The sequence below is a fragment of the Gnatocerus cornutus genome, unplaced genomic scaffold (genome assembly GCF_029298725.1).
Source record: "Gnatocerus cornutus isolate USDA-ARS CGAHR unplaced genomic scaffold, icGnaCorn1.1 ctg00000281.1, whole genome shotgun sequence".
Taxonomy (NCBI): Eukaryota; Metazoa; Arthropoda; class Insecta; order Coleoptera; family Tenebrionidae; genus Gnatocerus; species Gnatocerus cornutus.
In genome coordinates, this window is record NW_028275600.1 from 26868 (window position 1) to 32500 (window position 5633).

At 47.7% G+C, this 5633-nt stretch overlaps 3 non-coding genes across 3 annotated transcripts in view; all 3 read left to right on the forward strand.

Moving 5' to 3' along the window:
• Positions 1–336: 336 nt before the first annotated feature.
• On the forward strand, positions 337–2257 carry LOC148165559 (small subunit ribosomal RNA). Its single transcript, XR_015771369.1, has one exon. It is a non-coding gene; the product is annotated as a small subunit ribosomal RNA (ribosomal RNA).
• A 1622-nt stretch (positions 2258–3879) lies between these two features.
• On the forward strand, positions 3880–4036 carry LOC148165560 (5.8S ribosomal RNA). Its single transcript, XR_015771367.1, has one exon. It is a non-coding gene; the product is annotated as a 5.8S ribosomal RNA (ribosomal RNA).
• A 658-nt stretch (positions 4037–4694) lies between these two features.
• LOC148165561 (large subunit ribosomal RNA) overlaps positions 4695–5633 on the forward strand; it is a 4039-nt gene continuing 3100 nt past the window's right edge. The window contains exon 1 of the ribosomal RNA XR_015771366.1: positions 4695–5633. This exon is cut by the window's right edge and continues 3100 nt beyond it. This is a non-coding gene — a ribosomal RNA (large subunit ribosomal RNA).

The following is a 5633-nucleotide window of genomic DNA, read 5'->3' on the forward strand; positions in this document are numbered from 1 at the left end:
GTGTACCCCGAAGTGTGTACAAATTATTTATTTCGACGACGACGACAACTTAGAACGGATGAATAAGAATAAAATTGTTGCAGGAGATTCAATCAAGGATGATGTGAGAAAAATGTCGAAAAATTTTCCATCCAGAAAGATCGCGTGGCGTTACGTCTCTTCTTACGAGGTTTTCGTTTCGCAGACACGCACACTTTCTTCAAAACAATAATAGGAAAGTGTTCAGTTTTTTATAAGAGCAGCAGGTGTCTTTCCGAAATTCTACGATTATTGTAGCTTATATGACTAGAAGGAAAGAAAGACTAAAACTCTCTTATTTTAAAACAAGAACGCAGTTCCCTGGTTGATCCTGCCAGTAGTCATATGCTTGTCTCAAAGATTAAGCCATGCATGTCTCAGTACAAGCCAAATTAAGGTGAAACCGCGAAAGGCTCATTAAATCAGTTATGGTTCCTTAGATCGTACCCACATTTACTTGGATAACTGTGGTAATTCTAGAGCTAATACATGCAAACAGAGCTCCAACCGGAAACGGAAGGAGCGCTTTTATTAGATCAAAACCAATCGGTGGCGGTCTCCGTCATCGTACAACTTGGTGACTCTGAATAACTTTACGCTGATCGCACGGTCTCGCACCGGCGACGCATCTTTCAAATGTCTGCCTTATCAACTGTCGATGGTAGGTTCTGCGCCTACCATGGTTGTAACGGGTAACGGGGAATCAGGGTTCGATTCCGGAGAGGGAGCCTGAGAAACGGCTACCACATCCAAGGAAGGCAGCAGGCGCGCAAATTACCCACTCCCGGCACGGGGAGGTAGTGACGAAAAATAACGATACGGGACTCATCCGAGGCCCCGTAATCGGAATGAGTACACTCTAAACCCTTTAACGAGGATCAATTGGAGGGCAAGTCTGGTGCCAGCAGCCGCGGTAATTCCAGCTCCAATAGCGTATATTAAAGTTGTTGCGGTTAAAAAGCTCGTAGTCGAATCTGTGTCCCGCGCCGCCGGTTCATCGTTCGCGGTGTCAACTGGCGTGCCGCGGGACGTCCTGCCGGTGGGCTTAGCTCGAGAGGGCGGCCCAACTCAATCCCGCCGCGGTGCTCTTCATTGAGTGTCGAGGTGGGCCGGCACGTTTACTTTGAACAAATTAGAGTGCTTAAAGCAGGCTAAAACTTCGCCTGAATACTGTGTGCATGGAATAATGGAATAGGACCTCGGTTCTATTTTGTTGGTTTTCGGAACCCCGAGGTAATGATTAATAGGAACGGATGGGGGCATTCGTATTGCGACGTTAGAGGTGAAATTCTTGGATCGTCGCAAGACGGACAGAAGCGAAAGCATTTGCCAAAAACGCTTTCATTGATCAAGAACGAAAGTTAGAGGTTCGAAGGCGATCAGATACCGCCCTAGTTCTAACCATAAACGATGCCAGCTAGCGATCCGCCGACGTTCTTCCGATGACTCGGCGGGCAGCTTCCGGGAAACCAAAGCTTTTGGGTTCCGGGGGAAGTATGGTTGCAAAGCTGAAACTTAAAGGAATTGACGGAAGGGCACCACCAGGAGTGGAGCCTGCGGCTTAATTTGACTCAACACGGGAAACCTCACCAGGCCCGGACACCGGAAGGATTGACAGATTGAGAGCTCTTTCTTGATTCGGTGGGTGGTGGTGCATGGCCGTTCTTAGTTGGTGGAGCGATTTGTCTGGTTAATTCCGATAACGAACGAGACTCTAGCCTGCTAAATAGGCGTATTTCGACATCCCAAAGGCCCGTCGATCCTGGGTTCGCCCGGTGGTCGTGCGCGGTTTTTACTGTCGGCGTACAAACAATTCTTCTTAGAGGGACAGGCGGCTTCTAGCCGCACGAGATTGAGCAATAACAGGTCTGTGATGCCCTTAGATGTTCTGGGCCGCACGCGCGCTACACTGAAGGAATCAGCGTGTCCTCCCTGACCGAGCGGTCCGGGTAACCCGCTGAACCTCCTTCGTGCTAGGGATTGGGGCTTGCAATTGTTCCCCATGAACGAGGAATTCCCAGTAAGCGTGAGTCATAAGCTCGCGTTGATTACGTCCCTGCCCTTTGTACACACCGCCCGTCGCTACTACCGATTGAATGATTTAGTGAGGTCTTCGGACCGGTACGCGATGGCGTTTCGACGTCGTCGATGTCGCTGGGAAGATGACCAAACTTGATCATTTAGAGGAAGTAAAAGTCGTAACAAGGTTTCCGTAGGTGAACCTGCGGAAGGATCATTAACGTGTCCTCGTACACACGAATTTTGACATATGTATAATTTATTATTATGCATTTTCATTTGATCGTGTCGATGTACACTTTATGTTTTTACAACACCGTCGTCGATGACATGGAGTCGACGGCACGATCTTTTGTCGTGCCGTTGCTTGTTTCTTTTTGAAACACCGTGTGTACGACGTTTTGAACTACGAATCGTACATATTCGGAAAAACAATAGCGTTACGCTGGCCCGCAGCGCCGGTCCTTGCGATCGAGTTTTTCACCTTTTTTGAACGAGAAAAACCGAATTCGCTCGGGCATACGGCTGTTTCTTCGGGTACCTAGATTTTTTGATTTTTTTTGTACTATCTCTCGATCTTTTCCAATGATGGAAAGAAGGAGGGACGCTTTCGGTTTTTCGACCGGATCGCGGAAAGTTGTGAACTCCACCGCGAAAGTCGAAAGACGTTAGAAGTCCTCTTTTTTCGGACACACGGAGAGGATGTAGCAGAGTAGTCGAGAAAGAAGAAAATCGCAGGTGTCGAATTAGGTTACGACACCGTGGGTTTTAAATGATTTACGCCCGGCTACGGGACCGGCGAGAAACGCTCCCGATTCTACGATTCGCGTGAATGATGTTCGTCGTTAGACGCTTCAAAGAGTTTTTTGAAAGCGCCGTTAAACGAGCGATCGCACACACATCACACCTTGCTTTTTTAATGTTTTTGGTAGATGTGGTAAAGTGATTTCGTTAGAAACGGTAAAATTCTCTTTACGGAGCGTACGACTGCACCATTTCAAAATTATATACACCGTCAATCGTCATTAAGTCACGATATAGAACGGTAAACTTGAGGATTTTATGTTAGACGCTCAGTCTGGCACGTCTATAAATTTTTTCGTCAAAATTCACGATCTGTCTTCGGTTTGGCGACGAAAAAATATAGAAAGAAAATTGAAACACGAACACAAAGACCGCCCGCGAAAATCTCTTTTCGCTTACGGCGGATACTAATTCGCTTTTTCATAACGAGTACGATGATGTAATGATGTGTTCATTCCGATCGATCAAAAACCGTCTCTTCGTCACACTTTTTAAAGTGCTTGACACACACACACGCACACTAAATGAAAGACACAATAAAGGAAAACTACCGAAAATGTAGTTTATGAGAGAAAGCAGCATTATTTATTAAAATTATTGCTGAGAAAAAGGAAATTGGCAAATTCCTAATTAAAATCGTATCGAACATGTCCCATCTTCACACATACATGCTCGTACTTTGCGTGTAAAAGCGGAGACCGCGTGAAAAAGAAAAGTGCTTCTTTTTCGGTGCGCGGATACAAATTTGTGTTTGGGTTAATATTTTTTTTAATTTTTTCGTACGCGTAAAACTGAGACCGACGATCGCGTTCCCTTTCAGACGAGAAAGTACGGACGAAAGACAATTAAGAGCGAGAATCATAAATATCCATACCACAACACCGAAATTTTAGACGTGGCACGTTTCGGAACCACGAAGATCATTTTCGTTTCGGATGTACGCACGTACGCAAAAATTTTTGCAAGACGTGTATAGACAGCTGGACGATCGGCATGATCGGGGTTCTTGTGGAACGAGCGTTTAAATTTTAAAAAGATTACCCTGAACGGTGGATCACTTGGCTCGTGGGTCGATGAAGAACGCAGCTAATTGCGCGTCAACTTGTGAACTGCAGGACACATGAACATCGACATTTCGAACGCACATTGCGGTCCTCGGATATAATGTTCCCGGACCACTCCTGGCTGAGGGTCGTGTCAATTTCAAAGACTGCTCGGTTTTCGTTTTCGGACGAAAACGTCGGAGCGTGTTGGATGTGTTGCGACGCGTCGAATAGGTACTCATTAATGTACGTGATCGTCACTTACGTCACGATATAACGACGCACGCCTCGAACGTGTGCCGAGACGTTTACTCGAGCGTGTTTTTTCGTCAAAAAGGACGGGACGGGTATGCTTTGTATTTTTTTTTACAAAGTCCGTCGGACGTCCACCTTGCGAATCATAAATACGAAAGTGTTTACGTCGGCACATGTTCTTGCGTGGTGTGTCGTAGAATCGTGTGTTTGTGTGCGTTTCTCGTGCAGCGAGTAAATTTGCGCGACATCTTAAGACGCGAAAGCGACCAACTACTACTTGTTGTAGTTGTTGGCTGGTCTTTCGGCGTAGCACGTCCTATTTCTTCAACATGTCGTCATTTAAAAAAAAAAAATGGCGTTTTAAGGTTGAGAACGTTATAGACGGTCGTCGTGTCCGAGACGTGTAATGCAAATCGCGACAGACGTCAGATCGTAAGCGTTTCTGTAAACTTAGCCATTTTTTAAAAAGAAAAATGACGAACACGTATAGCAAGGAATGGGAGACGTGTCGTGATCGTCGAAATGACCGAATGAAAAATTTTTATTTTTCATATGCGACCTCAGAGCAGGTGAGACTACCCGCTGAATTTAAGCATATTACTAAGCGGAGGAAAAGAAACTAACTAGGATTCCCTCAGTAGCGGCGAGCGAACAGGGAGAAGCCCAGCACCGAATCCCGCGGCCGAAACCGGACGCCGGGAAATGTGGTGTTAGGGAGGATCCGTCATCCCGAGATCGTGCGGCGCGTCCAAGTCCATCTTGAACGGGGCCACAGCCCATAGAGGGTGCCAGGCCCGTAGCGACCGCTGCCGATAACGGGAGGATCTCTCCTCAGAGTCGGGTTGCTTGAGAGTGCAGCCCTAAGTGGGTGGTAAACTCCATCTAAGGCTAAATATGACCACGAGACCGATAGCGAACAAGTACCGTGAGGGAAAGTTGAAAAGAACTTTGAAGAGAGAGTTCAATAGTACGTGAAACCGTTCAGGGGTAAACCTGAGAAACCCGAAAGGTCGAAAGGGGAGATTCAGCGTGACTCGATGGCGGCGCTGGACGATCGTGTGACAGATGGCGTACGCGTCGTTTGCACCTTTCGTTTTGTCGATCTGCCGTCGAACGCGTGCACTTCTCCCCCTGTAGGACGTCGCGATCCGTTGAGTGCCGGTCTAAGGCCCGCGGTGGAGCTCGTTCGGACGGTTCGCCGTTCGCCGAATGAACCCGTGGTGTTTCCCGATCGGCTCGCTCGACGGTATACAGATGGCGCGGGGCCGCTACACAGTTAGCGTCCGACCTTCGGCAAGCGCGCCCGTCGTGATGGTGATCGGACCTGGTGCCGGTCCCGTCCCCGGGTGGCTGTTCGCTGAGGTGTTCTCGGACAGACCTCGTTGAAACGCCGATCTGCGACGCTATAGCTTTGGGTACTTTCAGGACCCGTCTTGAAACACGGACCAAGGAGTCTAGCATGTGCGCGAGTCATTGGGATTTAACTAAACCTAA